Source organism: Sphaerodactylus townsendi, linkage group LG04 (assembly GCF_021028975.2).
Source record: "Sphaerodactylus townsendi isolate TG3544 linkage group LG04, MPM_Stown_v2.3, whole genome shotgun sequence".
NCBI lineage: Eukaryota > Metazoa > Chordata > Lepidosauria > Squamata > Sphaerodactylidae > Sphaerodactylus > Sphaerodactylus townsendi.
In genome coordinates this window covers 123,502,820-123,516,936 of record NC_059428.1, presented here as the reverse complement: position 1 = coordinate 123,516,936, position 14,117 = coordinate 123,502,820, and positions in this window count along the sequence as shown.

The window sequence follows — 14,117 nt, the reverse complement described above, 5'->3', positions numbered from 1 at the left end:
TCGTTGAAGAGGAAATAGAATCCGTTCCCTAAACACAGCTCAGAGCAAACAAAATACATTTTTACATAGGGCTTTAAATCAACATAAGCTTTGCCCTACAAGCATATGGGGAATCCAGGCTTGGTGTCAATACGGCATTAGTTCAGCATGCTGAACTCCATTTTAGATCTGTTTTTGTGGAGTCGCTGCAGAATGAGAATGAACATGGGATGAATTTTAAGTGTTTTTCATAGAGGGTTTCATCAAGTTCTGACTCATGAGGGTAAAAATATAAGGACTACTATTATTGTAGTCTTTCTAATATGCTTGGCCTCCTAGAAGCCTTCAACGTCATCCGGTTGAATTTCTTGTTCCTGACTAACTACACATAATTGGGAAAAATCCTCTACCACTCCTGTCCCAAGAATAAACAAGGGTATGATCCAAACATAATTAAATCCCAGGGAATGGCTAAATTAAAGAGATGCTAAGCACTCATCGATACCAAAGAAGAGAAAAAGAGCTTAGATTTATACCGCACTATTCTCAAAGCAGCTTACAAATTCCTTCCCTTCCTATCCCCACAACAGACACCTTGTGAGGTAGCTGTGGCTGAGAGTTCTGAGAGAACTGTGTCTGGCCTAAGATCGTCCAGCAGGCTTCATGTGTAGGAGTGTGGAAACAAACCTGGTTCTCCAGAGTAGAGTCCACTGCTTTTAACCATCACATGCTGGCTCTCAGTAGTAGGGTTGACCCCTAATAAAATATTCAGGAATAATAACATGGAAGGAACTGAATTTGTTGATACAGTTGTTAGTTTTACAGTCATGGCAGGTATTTTCACCCTCAGCTCCCTTCTGCTAATGAAGATGGGACACAGATGATCTACTTGTTTTTTTAAAGAATTTCACACAAATGCTAAATAACCCTGGGGTGGGGGTAGAACTTACTTCATCTTTGAAATATTAACAGCCTCAATCAAATGAAATGTGAGCCGTTTGAGAGTACATACCATGCCTCCGGACATTTCAGCTAATTTTGGGGATATAAAAGGGCTTTTCAGTTCTCTCAAACAAGCAAATCCATACAAAAAAAGGAGAGAAACCTGATTATTAAGTAGCGTTAGCAAGTATCATCTGCAAATAAATTAGTCACAGTGCTTGCAAATGTCTAACTTGAAAATTATTGTTTAGGGATCTGCCCTAACAACTGTTAGGTTCCTAACCTCTTCATTGCTATAAGGCACTTAAGGGTAACCTTACAACTGTCATTCGAGCAAGCAATACGCTCAGATTTTTTGAACATTTCCAAGTAAATCCAGAGTTCCCTTCCTTGGTCGCAACACTGTCAGAGGATCAACTGGAGGTGTAAAATCCAGCCCAGCGTTTGCCCCACAAAGTCTGAGGAGCAGTGCTATCTTGACGTACGCCTCCTATGGCAACACCAAATGACCCCATAACTGGATTTGGGAGCACTTGTGGTTGCCATAAGAGAGAAGAGCCAGAAAAGTTCTACTCCCAAAGTGGAAGCTGTTGTACCAGAGAAATATTTGGTTGAGGAAAAAGAGTTTCTAGTTTATTCTAAAAAAGAATGTGTTGGAAAAAGCTGAAATATAGGCAATGAAATATAAACTTGCCAGACTCCTTGTATATAACTTATAGGGCAATCTTGAGGTACAGATCAAGGAGTTTAGAAAGGCACAACTCTGCTAAGGACTGCAGGGTAAAATTGTTAGTTTTGTAAAATTTACTGTTTTGTGTATTTGTGAAACACAAATGAAGTGATGTCACGTGTCTTTCTGAAATCCCAGAAGTCATGTCACCTTGCTGGCAAGGCCAAGAGCAATGTGATGTTACTTCCGGTTTCCCCTGAATGTGATGTCATACTCCACATGATACTGGCACCCCTCCATTTCTCTGCCCCTCCCATGTCCTGCTCTAGTAAAAACCCAATCACAGGGTTAACACAGCTAGAAATTCTTCTATGCTTTCCGAATCCAGGTGAAAGGAATCCACTGTCGACATTTTCTACCCATGCATAATTGTATAGACTTCAATCATATCCCCTCTCAGACATCGTCATCGTCGTCGTCGTCGTCGTTGTCTTCTTCTTGTTCTTCTTCTTCTTCTTCTTCTTCTTCTTCTTCTTCTTCTTCTTCTTCTTCTTCTTCAACTGGAATTCCTATATTGTGCCAGCTCCAGGTTGAGGAAAACATGGAGATTCAGGGGGTGGGGCCTGAGAAGGATAGACTTCAGTGCGGTACAATGTCATAGAGTCTACCTTCTAAAGTAGCCATTTTCTTCAGGTGAATGGATCTCCAGCCACCACCTGTAGGCTGGTAACTCTAATTGCGGTCCACATCAGAAGGGAAGGGAGGGGAGCAGCAACATATCCTTGAAAAAACGACCACCTCCACTTTCTTAAATTAGAATAAGTTTTGTTATTTTTCACCATGGCCTTCAGTGAACTGAAAGTCTGCAAAGGGCTGAAACAAGTGTTTTTCCTGTTCTGTTTTGTACATTTGTTTATTTGCTCCTTAATTTGGTTTATACATTTCTAAACATAGACCAGTTTCTTCCACTTGCTGAAGAAGATGAAGAAATCTGAAGTAGGCAAGAGGATTTGAGAGTTTCATGTGTCAGCCAAAAAAAATGTAATTGCCTAATCCTATAGATGATCTTTCATAGCTGTAAGCATTTTCAAGGAGCAAAGGGCAGCTAACACAAGATTTTAAAAACTTTCCTTAAAAAGCACTAAAGAAGAAAATGTTTCACAAATGTTTCTTTTCAGTTGTCTCACATTTCAAGCATTTTCCTGGGAAAAATGGCACACAATGGTTTCTCTCCTACCCTGAATGTAAGCTGAGGGCACTTCTGAAAATGGGCCCTCATAAATGTTCTTCAAAGGCCCCTTCCGTACATGCAGAATAATGCACTTTCAAAACACTTTGCAGATGGATCTTACTGTGCAGAATAGCAAAATCCATTTTCAAGCAATTGTGAAAGTGGATTGAAAGTGCATTATTCTGCATGTGTGGAAGGGGCCTAAGATGCATCCGTAAGCTCAGCCAAATACTGTGAAAATGTTTTAACTGACTTAAAAGTGAGAATACCATCTTGCAAACTTTGAATTCTGAGGCAACCATATCCTGGCATGCTTTATTATAATTGGCCCTTTGTGAATTTTATTACAGTTCCACACAGTCCCCTTCGGGGGAAGGGCGGTTTATCAAATCGAATATATATATATATATATATTAATTACATAGATTGTGGCAAAACGAGGGACAGTAACTACAACAGTTCTAGCACATTGACAAATGCTTTCCCCACATATGTTTCAACTAATTAATAATAAATTAAACATTTTGTAATGTTTAAACTATCTCCTGTTGTGATTTTAAATTATTCAATGCTGCTTTATTGTATTATGTATTATCTATAGATTGTGAGTATTATACAGTGACTGTATGTGCTATATGTTGGTTACTTGTAAGCTCCCTCAAGGCTAACCTTTGGCTGGGGTAGAGCAGGATATAAATTTGAATACAAGTAAAGTTAAGTAAAAGTGGGCTAGCTAGACCTGGAGCTTAGAGATGGGGCCAGAAAACATAGGGATCAGGGCTGCCAAGTTTCCCATTATGACAGGAAGTCTCCCTCTGGAAACTATCCTTGCCTGCTGCCATGGGAAAATATTTTCCTCTCACAGATCCCTGGCCCCTATAAAGACATCTTCTTGAAGCTTCCTTGCTGGCTTGGGAAAGGAAGAGACCTGTATTGTGGTCATCAGGTTTGAATTTGCATTTTGGACAGCAAAGCAGACGGCCTCAATGAACGATTAGGGCCTAGCCAGTGATGGTGAACCTATGACACTCCAGATGTTCATGGACTACAATTCCCATCAGCCCCTGGCAGGGGCTGATGGGAATTGTAGTTCATGAATATCTGAAGAGCCATAGGTTTGCCACCACGGGCCTAGGCTGCAACTCAGGAGCCTTCCAAGGTAGTTCCGCTGAGTGTTGTAGGGAAGCTGAACAGGAAATGCGCCAGGAGAGGCTGTGGCTCAGTGTTGGAGCATCTGTTTGGCATGCAGAAGGTCCCAGGTTCAGTCCCTGGCGTCTCCAGTTAAAAGGAGCTGGTAAGGAGAAATGTGAAAGACCTCCACTTGAGATCCTACAGAACCACCATCAGTTTGAGCCCAGAATACTGACCTTAATGGACCAATGGTCTGATTCAGCATAATAAAGATTCACAACAATAAGTTGAGCATTTCTACTTTGCGAGAACACGAATTACATGCAAATAGATATCCAACCTAGAATCCAAACCAAGTCCATACTGGTACATAAATAACAGAGATATAAATAACGCTGGTATTTCATGATAGGACCCCAAAATTCTGTGCCCGTTTCATGGTTCGTCCAGTCTTTCACTTCTTCAGATTACAATTTATATCAGTGGTGGCGAACCTTTGGCACTCCAGATGTTATGAACTACAATTCCCATCAGCCCCTTCCAGCATGGCCAATTGGCCATGCTGGAAAGGAAAACTGGGAATGGGAAGTATGGTCCATGAACATCTGGAGTGGGTTGCTCACTTTCCTGGATTGACCTATCCTACTTACGAGTGCACACAATTCTCCTTCCAAAATTTACAAGGAATACCTATCATTTTCATCCCAATTCTCTCATCAATATAGGAAGGTACACAGCTAGATGCAAAGCAAATGGCCTATTATACTTGTGATTGTATTAGGTTGCTTTCACTGTAACTGATCTTTATTGGGTTTTCTGATTCAGTGCAAAGCATCTTCATGTGGGATCGCAACCTTAAGAGAAAGAGGTTTAAATCTGCCAACCACCAGAGAGAGCTTAGAGTTCTCCAGAATGATGAATGCTCTCCAGAACATGGAGATCAGTTTGCCAGGAGGAAATGCAGCCCCATAGGGTGACCTCAGTGGCATTACTTCCCTGCTGAGCTTTGTCCCAAGGTTCTGCCCCTAAACCTCCAGCAATTTTCCTGTCCAGAGCTGGTAGTCTTAAAGGGTGCACCTGAAAAAGATAGATGACCATGTAAGCACCAAAATATAACTGAGTCAAACTATCTACAGTGCGTTCCTCAACAAAGTTACATCATTCCAGTGAAGCCAATGATCTGGGTGTAGTTCCTTGGACTGATAATTCAGTATCGTGGTGTAGCAGTTAAGAGCAGATGGAATCTAATCTGGAGAACTGGGTTTTGATTCTCCACTCCTCCACATGAGTGGCAGACTCCTTTCTGGTGAACTGGATTTGTTTCCTCACTCCTACACATGAGCCTGCTGGGTGATCTTGAGCCAGTCACAGTTCTCTCAAGACTCTGAGCCCACCTGCCTCACAAGGTGTCTGTTGTGGAGAGAAGAAGGGAAAATGAGTTTGTAAGCCGCTTTACAGGAGAGAAAGACAAGGTATAAATCCTCCTCTTCTCCTTCTGCTGCTGCTGACCAGCACTCGTTTTCAGATTGAGAAAGGTCTTTCTTAACTCCTGCTAAGCCAGATTCTTTTACCAGAGAATAAATCTGGGGCCTTCTGCGGGCCAAACAGGTGTTCTGCCCACAAGCCCTTTCCCCAACACTTCCCCTGAACAAGTTTAAAATAAATGCAACTTTGATAAAAATAAACACACAGAGAAATGCATAGATGTACATTTAAGAGGGTGTCAGAAATTGGACTCCCGCCAAGAACGGCAAAGGAGCCCTTTTAATTATCTGGCTGACACTCACGGCAACTCGAAGAACAGGTTGGAATGGGTGGAGGGCGTTCGATCATGTAGCCGCCATGTAAAAAACACAGGAAGAATTTCCTTTTTTAAAAAAGAGACAGAAAAGGAGCAGCCTCTTTGAAGCCCATGGTTTTATGAGTCGTTCGTCCTTGGGAGCTCAACAGTAAAGATGACTCGAGCCGCTTCGGGCTTTGCAAAATTACTACCAACGAAAGCTAGAGTCGCTTTATTGTGAAGTTGGGGTAGCCATTAAAACTTCAAAGGCAATGTGTGACTTGAGATTTACCTGTCACGACGAAGAGTATTTATTATAGGAAGATCTGGGTCCTTTTAAAAGTTAACTGGGTAATATTAATGTGAAGTCTTGGTTATTATGGGGGGAGGGGGGCCTCACCAGCCTGGCAGAATGACAACTCCGCTCACATCATTGGAAATCCACCCTTTGGAAGTCAGGTCAGAGAACAAACTATAAACCATGAAGAAAACCACTGGCAGTGGACGCAACACCAAGGAAAAGCTAAGGACAGATAGATAGATAGATAGATAGATAGATAGATAGATAGATAGATAGATAGATAGATAGATAGATAGATAGATAGATAGATAGATAGATAGATAGATAGATAGATAGATAGATAGATAGATAGATAGATAGATAGATAGATAGATAGATAGATAGATAGATAGATAGATAGGATAAAATAAATTAGATAAATGAATAGGATAAAATAATTGGATAAATAGGGTTGAATAAATTGGAGAAAAGGTTAATTTGAATTTCTCAAATCACCCCTTGTGTTTTAACATACCCAAAGTCATATTAGCTAAAATGAAAGTAGCTTTTTTCAGAATTCTGTATTCAGAAAAGTGTAATAAGGTTCTTTAAGATGGGGGAAACTTGCATGAGCAGAGTAGGACAGAAGAAGAATTTGGATTGATATCCCACTTTTCTCAACCGTAAGGGGTCTCAAAGCGGTTTACAAACTCCTTCCCTTCCTCTGCCCACAACAGATACCTTGTGAGGTAGGTGTGGCTAAGAGAGCTCTGAGAGAACCGTGACTAGCCCAAGGTCACCCAGAAGTCTTTATGTGTGGGAGCTGGGAAACATCCAGTTCACCAGATAGGAGTCCACCACTCATGTGGAAGAGAGGGGAATCAAGCCCAATTCTCCAGATTAGAGTCCACTGCTCCTACTTACTACAACATGCTGGCCAGACACTAGCCACTTCAGATTATTTTCAATAAGAACATGTCCTATTCTAGAGCACTTCTCACTGTTTCATGCCTCTGAAGATGCCAGCCATAAATGTGGGCAAAACAATCAGAACTAAAACTACAAGACTATGGCCACATATCCTGAAAAACCCACAACAGCCAGTTGATTCCAGCTGTGAAAGCCTTCAAAAGTACATTACTTTTGGGAAAAACTCAAAATATAAATGGTTCATCAAACACACATTTGCAACTTACCACTAAAGCCAGTGTTCTTGCCAGAGGATTAAGAGGTAGCCAGTGTAAAGCTACATCTTAAAAAGAGATCAAGGGGAGAAGATAAGGGATTCGATAGGCTAACATCTGTCCCCACCTGGTGGAAAACATTCTTAAAACTGGACATTAAGTAAATGTAGAACAATCTTGGCAGATGAAAAAACAACAGTGTGGCTTTTGCAAAGCAAACCTCTGTAAACCTTTTAGAATTCTTTAAGTCTCCTTCAGAATATAGATAGGAGTGGTCTTGCAGACTTGATATACTTGGAAGAGAAAGAGGGAGAATAACTATTTCTCCCTGTGTCAATGTACTAGAACATGGAGGGTCACCCAGTTAGTTGACCAGCAGTAAATTCAGGACTGACAAAAGGAAACTTCTTCTCACAGCTAGGCATCATTAAGTCATGGAATTCACTGCTACAAGTGATAATAGCCACTGGATCAGATGACTTTAAGAGAAAGTTACACAAACTCATAGATAATAATTCTACTAGCCATGATCACTAATCGAACTATCATTTCCAAAGGTACTAGTTGTGAAGTGGTGGAGACAGATCAGGTTTAATATTGCTGACATGGGAGGGGTGACACATCCTGGTCATCACTTCTGGGGGAAATTTGTAAGTGGCATAAAGTAGCTCTACCATAGAATTTCCAGTGATTCCTAGTCTTCTATGTTACTTCTGAGTTTTCCCAGAAGTGATGTAATGGAGAACATTATGCCAATATTTTAAAAATTCCCAGCAACGCTTAGAGAGCCAGTGTGGTGTAGTGGTTAAGAGCGGGTGGATTCTAATCTGGAGAACCAGGTTTGATTCCCCACTCCTCCACCTGAGTGACAGAGGCTTATCTGGTAAACCAGTTCTTTGGAACTCTCTCAGCCCCACCTACCTCACAAGGTGTTTGTTGTGGGGAGAGGAAGGAAAAGGAGCTTGTAAGTCACCTTGAGTCTCCTTACAGGAGAGCAAGGTGGGATATAAATCCAAACTCTTCTTCTTCTAAAAGGATAGTGGGCGACAACAACTGTTGATGTAAGGCCTCTTGCCACATTGGGAGGTTCTGCAGTCCTAGGATTACAGTATTTGTGAGAGATTTGGGACGACATGGTGGGGGCACACATCCTACCTATCATTTCTGAGGAAAATTTGTAAGTGACATCGGGTAGCTCTACCATATTATTATTATTATTATTATTATTATTATTATTATTATTATTATTATTATTATTATTATTATTATTATTATTATTATTATTATTATTATTCTTATTATTCTTATTATTCTTATTATTTATTGGGTTTATAGACCGCCCTCCCCCGAAGGGCTCAGGGCGGTGAACAACATGTAGAAAGAGCACAATCAAATTAACATACCATATAAATATAAGTAGAATTACCATAAAATTATCAGTGATTCCTAGACGTTCTCTATGTTACTTCTGGGTTTTGCCAAGAAATGATGTAATGGGGCACATTAAAAAAAATTCCCTCAAACACTTGGAAGGTTAGTGGCGACAACCGCTGTTGATGAAAGGCCTCTTGCCACATTGAGAAGTCCGGCAGCCCTAGTTGAAGGGCTGTGGGCTTCATATTTTTATTGTGGACTTCTTGGAAGCATTTCCCTGACCACTGTTGCAAACAGGATGCTCTTAGGATACCTTGCAGGAAAACTTGTTCTTCTTGTCATCAAGCCTGTGCCATTTTGCAAATCTATGCCTGATCAGGAAAACAGATGACTTACCCCAGTCATCTGTATTCACCATCTGTCTTAGACAATTCTAACGTAATAATGCATAGGAACAAACTTGTGAATATTGACACAGGCCCTTTCCGCACGGGCGGAATATGGCGGCCTGGGGACGGCAAAAACGCTGTCCCCAGGCCGCCATTCGCACTGGGGGCGCAGCTGCTTCGCAGCCGCACCGCCCTCGCGCCGCGTGACCAGCGCCAAGCCAGCGTTTCCAAACCACGCTTCCCCAGCGAGGTTTTTTGGAAATGCCGGCTGGAAGCTGCTCCCGTGCGAACGGCAGCAGCTTCCAGGCGCTTTCCCCCCCCACTCCCTCCCTTCACTTACCTGCTCTCCGGCCCTCCGGCGCATCGCCGGGGCCTGGGGACATGCCCCCTGCTCTGCGATGCGGAAGCAGGCGCGCAGGGCAGGGGAGGCGTGTCCCCAGGCCCCGGCAACACGCCGGAGGGCCGGAGAGCAGGTAAGTCGACCAGGCGACGGCGCCCAGCGGCGCCGTCTTCCCGGTTCTTTCTGGGACAGTCCCGGCGTCGTCGGGTCGGCATCAGCAACGCCGACCCAAGCCCTTCTGCCTCCGTGCGGAAAGGGCCACAGCTATAAGGTATACCAAGTCAACTCTACAATTGAAACATCAGATATCACTGTGCTTCTGACAAAGCTAAAAAGACCTCCAAATACAAAAACTTTGCACTAAATTAGATAAAATAGTTGTTCTGTCCTCCACTCAAGACAGAAGAATAAATGAGAAATAGTTATTCCTATCTCCCATTTTTGCACAAAGGCTTTGCGCTTCAGATCACATAACCTTTACAAGAAGTTCCTTGAATACTACTGTTGACCCAATAAACATGTGTGCATGGGTGGTGGTGGAATATCAGTATTGTCTGGGAAACTAATCTCCATCCTATCTGTTTGTTATATATCATATGTCAAGAAAATATTATAATGATCATGAATATATAAAGCTGTCAGACCACTGGTCTATCAAGTTTAATATTATCTATTTTGGTCATTCCCAACATGGTGACCATGAATGCCATGACACTCATCAATGGATTTCCTGGTACCCATTTGCTTCTTTAACAAAGCATTTCCCAAAACAAAGAGCCAGTCCTGGTTTTTCTCCACTTCAGTAGAGCAGGAGCTCTTCCAAAGAATCCAAGAGATCACCTTTGTGTCACCGTGTGTCCACATTTAGCTGCCTTCATCATAGGACAGTGTTTGGCTTTCCACCTCTCAACATTTTGTGATTGGTCCCAGCATTCCATGGCAGCTATTTTGTGATTTGTCCTCATGGCTGCCATTTTACAACTGCTCTGTGGCAGCCATTTTGTGATTGCACCCATTCCCTATCCTCAAATACCAAAAGTGCCTACAAGCCCAGCAACATTGGAGGGTAGGGAAACCAGTTCTGGGGTAGGAAATTCCTGGAGATTTGAGGGTAGATCCTGGAAGAGCAAGGTTTGGGAAGGGGAGGGACTCCAGCTGGGTATAATGCCATAAAGTCCACCCACCAAAGCAGCCATTTTCTAAAGGGGATGCACCAATAAACCTTCCATGTATGGTCTGACATAAACCAAAGTCAAGACTTTACAGCAAACAGATTAAAAATGCCACAGAGCTAGTTGGCATCTGGATAAATGCCTGACCTCATCAAAACGTCAAGGCTTCTGGTAAATATTCTCTCCCCCAAATCTCTTTTAAAGAGTGAAATACTTTCGATAGGTCCCACCTCAAGAGGGACAATATCTCAAACATCCCAGTCTGTGGTCTGCTGTAGCACCTCTAGATTGTCTCAAAAATAGGCCTGATTGGTGTAGCCTGGAGATCAGCTGTAATTCCAGGAGATCTCCAGGTCTAACTTGGAGGTTGGCAACCCTGTTTGATTGGGAGATGCTTCATAGGGGATTCAGGCAGAGTTGTTTCACATCACTTACTAACTCTTCCTTTAACTCAAGGAGCCAGGGACTGAACCTGAGGCTCCCTGCATTTTACCTCAGGACATGCAACCAATGCACATTTCTCCCAGTTTAAAATAATTTACAAGATCATCCCAGCTTACAAAAAGAATGGGGCTTCCTTAAACAAGGCGCACAGAAAAACAAAGTTGTTGAACCGCTCCGTAGAGATCCAGAGAAAGAAAGCAGCAACTGCGCTTGAGGCCAAAACGTCCTCTGAGGCACAGTATTCTTATCTCAGCCAGGTCTGATAAAGAATAACTAATCTCAATCGGAGCATTTCTCCATACCTAGCAACCCATTCAACAGTTTCTTATTATGCCTATAAATCACCAGCCGATAAGCCTTAGCTGCTCACAAGGGCTGACTGAAGAAAAGAATCAATAGAAGTTACTATTATGAGCTCAATTTACAATGGAAATCAGGGAGGCCTGCATGGAAATAAATCAAACAGTAAGAATGAATAGGCTGTAATTTTTCTGATTAACAAACGTTTTGCTTGTCATACGGTCTTAAGAGCTGTTCTTAGCTTTTTAAAGGACTAAAATAGGTTTCTGAAAGTATATATTTACACTGGAGGGTTAAACACACACACATACACACCTGCAGCAATTACCATTGGAAGGTATACAGGCACACAAAATGGGATATTGTCTAGAAATGTCTTTTGTGTCGAGCCTTTGTCTACAAAAAAGCCAGTATAAATCTGGCAGAAACTTCAAAACACAGTTTTAGAAACTGAATGCTTTGCACGGCAAACTGTCTTCTGCAGAAATCCAAAAACATACAAGCAACCATTTTGCTCCTTAAAACAGGTATGATTGTACCTACCACCCACCCCCAACACCCCTTTATGGTATGCCTTGTGTCTAGGGTTGTCACCTCCAGGTTGGTAAATTTCTGAAGAGGTTGGTAAATTCCTGGAGATTTGGGACATCTCCAGGCCTCGCTTGAAAGCTGACAACCCAAAGTTGGAGCTACAGCAGTCATTCAGCCAAAACAAGCCATAATGTTTTTTCTTGGGTTGTGAAATAGGTGCCATTACCTGAAGTAACAGAAACGTGTAGCCCCTCTTCCTCTCAACCACATTTTTTGGCCAAATTTGATCTGCGGTAATGCATGATGGTTACTGCAGCAGTCCCCAATTACATGCAGTGATTACTCCTAGTAATTGCCCCAGGTCCAAAATTGTTCTCTGCTCTAACATTACATTGGTAATTAGATATGAAATTGACAAAACTGATCCAACCAACCATGCTAGTTTGTATCTCTGCCTCAACATTACATCGCTAGTTTGATAGGACAAATATTTTTTTTTGAAAAAATCCTTTTGAAAGTAAAGAGAGAACAAAACAGCTGAAGGGGAGATTGCACAACTACATGGGGTGTGGATAAAGCAGAAAACAGCAGCTATAATAATAATTTTAAAAACTACTGGAACAGGTGCCATTTCCTGAAGGAACACAAACTTGTTGTTCACCCCCCACAGAAAGAACCACATCTTTTGGGCAAATGTGAGCTGCAGTAACACTTGATGATTACTGCAGCAGTCCCATGTCAATTTCCTCCTGCAAAAGCAATTTCCCACATCAATTTCACTCACTCCTAACTGCAGACACAGTGTATTTTCACATTAACATCATCTCACTAATTCAAAATGAAATGGACAAAGCTGATAAAGTCGACCTGATTCAATGTTCCATCGCTAACATGACATGACAAAAATATATTTTTTAAAAAGTACTTATTGAAAATTCAGGACAACGGGGAGGAGAAAATGACTGCAGGGGAGGTTGTATGACTACATAGAGGCATATATAAGGGTCAAGTTTTGGTGGGGCGGTGAAATAAAGACCATTTTAACATCATTGCACACTCAATAGAAGCTGACTTGGAAACGGAGTGGTAAAAGTGCTTCGGGAAAACAACAGAGAAAAATGAAGGAAAAGCGTTTCCAGAACTGAATGGAGGAAAAAAAAATGGGAGGAATTCAAGGGGGAAAAGGGAAGATATGCTGTAAACAACTCATGCAGAAAAGGTTGTGGTTAGAATAGGACTGCAAGTTTATCAATCTGCAAAGTTTGTTGGGGATCAAAAGCAACCATCCTAAAGAGTTACTGAGATGTTCTTTATTCTTCAGGGAGGTTAAAAAAACTTATTAACAGAACTATTCAGCCAAGCTATTCTTCAGTGCTTGAATGAATGACTAAATCACAAGTGCATGCTGAGAGCAGTGCTATTATATCTTGAAATGCTGCTATTGCTGTAGAATTAAAGGTGAATGACAACATGTTGACACATTGATGTTAGCACAGTTCCACTACCAGTGAAATGTTTCCTCCATCTTATCCTTAAAGGATAATAAACCAGCTGCATAGATTTCTCAGAACATGAAAACTTGGTTTCTTCTTCCAAATATGACAGTACTTCTGTGAAAGAAAGATCTTGGTCTTCATGTTGTTCTTTTCAGTTTACAGGCATCTAGCACATTCTATATTCCAAGGAACATTCAGAATCTGTTGTTTCCCTCAATCTTGACCTCTAAAGAAATAAAAATAGCTGACCTTCAAGGGTTTGAAAACTTTTGCATTTCAGATGTCATCCACCTGCTGTATTGTCCTTCATTTCTTCCTGTTCCCAAAATTGGAAAAAGGAATTCTATTCTGCAGAGTTAGAAAGAAGGGGGAAAAAACTTACAGAAAGCATGGATAAGGTGCCCCAATGTGGGGAAAATCTTCCCCAAGCAGTTGGTTATAGTTGTGTGGATATTGAGCCTAATGCTCATCACTCACTGCAAGACAGAAGGTAATAGATACACAGTGGGATCTATGTGATACAACTTAGAGGATGAGTTAAATTGGTGGTTCTCAACTAGGCTTCCCAATTGCAGTGAATTCCTCACCTGCAGGGGAGCTGCAGGAGATTCCTCACCTGCAGCACCAATCTCCCATGCTCAAGGATGTAGGTAAGGGGGGGGGGGTTTCCTCGGGTTCAACCCCCCATTACATGTCTGAATCTCTGCCCCCATTTGTGTTTTTTGTATTTTAAGTCTTTTTTTGTTTTTGGCCTGTAGGGGGCACAGTTTTTAGGCTAGCAGCACCAAAATTTCAGGGATTTGTTGGGAGCCTCTCCTGATGATACCAGCCAGGTTTGGTGAGGTTTGGTTCAGGGGTCCAACATTATGAACTC